Raw genomic sequence first — 4618 nt, forward strand, 5'->3', positions numbered from 1 at the left:
TAATTGCCTTTGGCGGCTCCAAAGGGGATTTAAACTAAACTTTTCAATTGTCTTTATATTTTTGGATGCCATCGTGCAGCTGTATTGGACTTTGGCACCCCTAAACGGTCATTTATGTAAACTTTTAATTTGTCTCTTTCCCTTCAGATGCCACTATTCCCCTCTAAAGTCCTTTGAAGACGCCAAAGGGGCTTTAGATCAATCCTTCAATTTTCATCTAAATTTTTCGATGCGTCCATGGAATTCTCTTGCCCTTTGGCATCCCCGAAGTGGCATTAAAGTAAGCTTTCCAAATGTTTCTTTCCCTTTTGATGCCTCTATGCCCCTGTAATTGCCTTTGGCGGCGCCAAAGGGGATTTAAAATAAATCTTTAATTTGTCTTTTTATTTTTGGATGCCACCATGCAACTGTATTGGACTTTGGCACCCCCAAAGGGTATTTTAAGTAAACTTTTAATTAGGGTCTTTCCCTTTAGATGCCACTATTACCCTGTAAAGGCCTTTGAAGACGCCAAAGGGGATTTAGATTAATCCTTCAATTTTCCTCTAAATTTTTGGATGTCTCCACGCAATTCTCTTGCCCTTTGGCATCCCCAAAATGGTATTAAAGTAAGCTTTCGAAATGTTTCTTTCCCTTTTGATGCCTCTTTGCCCTGTAATTCCCTTTTGGGCCCGGCGCAAAAAAGGGGATTTAAACTAAATCTTTAATTTGTCTTTTTATTTTTGAATGCCACCATGCAAAGGTATTGGACTTTGGCACCCCTAAACGGTCTGTTAAGTAAACTTTTAATTTTTCTCTTTCCCTTCAGATGCCACTACTCCCCTGTAAAGGCCTTTGAAGACGCCAAACGGGAAGTTAGATTAATCTTCAATTTTCCTCTAAATTTTTCGATGCGTCTATGCAATTCTCTTGCCCTTTGGCATCCCCAAAGTGGCATTAAAGAAAGCTTTCCAAATGTTTCTTTCCCTTTTGATGCCTCTATGCCCCTGTAATTGCCTTTGGCGGCGCCAAAGGGGATTTTAAATAAACCTTAAATGAGAGTTGGGGTGAGAGAGTATCATTAGATTTTAGGAGAATAAAAAGATGTTCTGGAAGGAGGTAAATAAGTGCGTAAGACAAGGGAGCAAATGGGAACTTCAGTGAAGGGCGCAAATGGGGAGGTGATAACAGGTAGTGGTGATGTGAGAAGGAGATGGAGTGAGTTTTTTGAAGGTTTGTTGAATGTGTTTGATGATAGAGTGGCAGATATAGGGTGTTTTTGGTCGAGGTGGTGTGCAAAGTGCGGGGGTTTTAGGGAAAATGAGTTGGTAAACAGAGAAGAGGTAGTAAAAAGCTTTGCGGAAGATGAAAGCCGGCAAGGCAGCAGGTTTGGATGGTATTGCAGTGGAATTTATTAAAAAAGGGGGTGACTGTATTGTTGACTGGTTGGTAAGGTTATTTAATGTATGAAATGACTCATGGTGAGGTGCCTGAGGATTGGCGGAATGCGTGCATAGTGCCATTGTACAAAGGCAAAGGGGATAAGAGTGAGTGCTCAAATTACAGAGGTATAAGTTTGTTGAGTATTCCTGGCAAATTATATGGGAGGGTATTGATTGAGAGGGTGAAGGCATGTACAGAGCATCAGATGGGGAAGAGCAGTGTGGTTTCAGAAGTGGTAGAGGATGTGTGGATCAGGTGTTTGCTTTGAAGAATGTATGTGAGAAATACTTAGAAAAGCAAATGGATTTGTATGTAGCATTTATGGATCTGGAGAAGGCATATGATAGAGTTGATAGAGATGCTCTGTGGAAGGTATTAATATATGGTGTGGGAGGCAAGTTGTTAAAAGCAGTGAAAAGTTTTTATCGAGATGTAAGGCATGTGTACGTGTAGGAAGAGAGGAAAGTGATTGGTTCTCAGTGAATGTAGATTTGCGGCAGGGTGTGTGGATGTCTCCATGGTTGTTTAATTTGTTTATGGATGGGGTTGTTAGGGAGGTGAATGCAAGAGTTTTGGAAAGAGGGGCAAGTATGAAGTCTGTTGGGGATGAGAGAGCTTGGGAAGTGAGTCAGTTGTTGTTCCCTGATGATACAGCGCTGGGGGCTGATTCATGTGAGAAACTGCAGAAGCTGGTGACTGAGTTTGGTAAAGTGTGTGAAAGAAGAAAGTTAAGAGTAAATGTGAATAAGAGCAAGGTTATTAGGTACAGTAGGGTTGAGGGTCAATTCAATTGGGAGGTGAGTTTGAATGGAGAAAAACTGGAGGAAGTGAAGTGTTTTAGATATCTGGGAGTGGATCTGGCAGCGGATGGAACCATGGAAGCGGAATGGATCATAGGGTGGGGGAGGGGGCGAAAATTCTGGGAGCCTTGAAGAATGTGTGGAAGTCGAGAACATTATCTTGGATAGCAAAAATGGGTATGTTTGAAGGAATAGTGGTTCCAACAATGTTGTATGGTTGCGAGGCGTGGACTATGGATAGAGTTGTGCGCAGGAGGATGGTTGTGCTGGAAATGAGATATTTCAGGACAATGTGTGGTGTGAGGTGGTTTGATCGAGTAAGTAACGTAAGGGTAAGAGAGATGTGTGGAAATAAAAAGAGCGTGGTTGAGAGAGCAGAAGAGGGTGTTTTGAAATGGTTTGGTCACATGGAGAGAATGAGTGAGGAGAGATTGACCAAGAGGATATATGTGTCGGAGGTGGAGGGAACGAGGAGAAGAGGGAGACCAAATTGGAGGTGGAAAGATTGAGTGAAAAAGATTTTGTGTGATCGGGACATGAAGGAGGGTGAAAGGAGGGCAAAGAATAGAGTGAATTGGAGCGATGTGGTATACCGGGGTTGACGTGCTGTCAGTGGATTGAATCAAGGCATGTGTATGGGGGTGGGTTGGGCCATTTCTTTCGTCTGATTCCTTGCGCTACCTCGCAAACCGGGGAGACAGCGACAAAGTAAAAAAAAAAAAAAAAAAAATTTTGGATACCACCATACAACTGTATTGGACTTTGGCACCCCCAAAGGGTAATTTAAGTAAACATTTAAATTAGGGTCTTTCCCTTTAGATGCCACATTCCCCTGTAAAGGGGCCTTTGAAGACGCCAAAGGGGATTTAGATTAATCCTTCAATTTTCCTCCAAATTTTTGGATGTCTCCAAACAATTCTCTTGCCCCTTGGCATCGCCAAGTGGTATTAAGTAAGCTTTCGAAATGTTTCTTTCCCTTTTGATGCCCTTTCTATGCACCTGTAATTGCCTTTGGCGGCGCCAAAGGGGATTTAAACTAAATCTTTAATTTGTCTTTTTATTTTTGGATGCCACCACGCAAAGGTATTGGAATTTGGCACCCTAAACGGTCTGTTTAGTATATTTTAATTTGTCTCTTTCCTTCAGATGCCACTATTCCCTGTAAAGGCCTTTGAAGACGCCAAAGGGGAGTTAGATTAATCCTTCAATTTTCCTCTAAATTTTTGATGCTCCAGCATTCTCTTGCCCTTTGGCATCCCCAAAGTGGATTAAAGTAAGCTTTCGAATTTTCTTTCCCTTTTGTGCCTCTATGCCCTGTAATTGCCTTTGCGGCGCAAAGGGGATTTAAATTAAACTTTAATTTGTCTTTTTATTTTTGGATGCCACCATGCAAGTATTGGACTTTGGCACCCCAAAGGTCTTTAAGTAAACTTTTAATTTGTCTTTCCTTAGATGCCACTATTCCCCTGTAAAGGCCTTTGAAGACGCCAAAGGGGATTTAGATTAATCCTTCAATTTTCCTCTAAATTTTTGGATGCTCCAGCAATTCTCTTGCCTTTGGCATCCCCCCCCCCCCCCCCCCCCCCCCCCTCCCTGAAAGGCCTTGAAGACGCCAAAGGGAGTTTAGATTAATCCTTCAATTTCCTCTAAATTCGTGGGTTACTGCAATTTTCGTGCATTTGATCCAAAGTGCATTGTATGGGCTGTTGGCCATTTCTTTCGTCTTTATTGCCTACCCTCGCAACCGGCGAGCGCGCAAAGTATTAAAATAAAAATAATTCATATATTTTGGATACCACCATGCAACTGTATTGGACTTTGGCACCCCCAAAGGGTAATTTAAGTAAAATTTTAATTAGGGTCTTTCCCTTTAGATGCCACTATTCCCCTGTAAAGGCCTTTGAAGACGCCAAAGGGGATTTAGATTAATCCTTCAATTTTCCTCTAAATTTTTGGATGTCTCCACGCAATTCTCTTGCCCTTTGGCATCCCCAAAGTTGTATTAAATAAGCTTTCGAAAGTTTCTTTCCCTTTTGATGCCTCTATGCCCCTGTAATTGCCTTTGGCGGCGCCAAAGGGATTTAAACTAAATCTTTAATTTGGCTTTTTATTTTTGGATGCCACCATGCAACGGTATTGGACTTTGGCACCCCTAAACGGTCTTTTAAGTAAACTTTTAATTTGTCTCTTTCCCTTTAGATGCCACTATTCCCCTGTAAAGGCCTTTGAAGACGCCAAAGGGGATTTAGATTAATCCTTCAATTCTCCTCTAAATTTTTGGATGCCTCACCCAATTCTCTTGATCTTTGGCATCCCCAAAGTGGCATTAAAGTAAGCTTTGCAAATGTTTCTTTCCCTTTTGATGCCTCTATGCCCCCTGTAATTGCCTTTGGCGG

The sequence above is a fragment of the Panulirus ornatus genome, chromosome 71 (genome assembly GCF_036320965.1).
Source record: "Panulirus ornatus isolate Po-2019 chromosome 71, ASM3632096v1, whole genome shotgun sequence".
In the NCBI taxonomy this organism is placed as follows: Eukaryota; Metazoa; Arthropoda; class Malacostraca; order Decapoda; family Palinuridae; genus Panulirus; species Panulirus ornatus.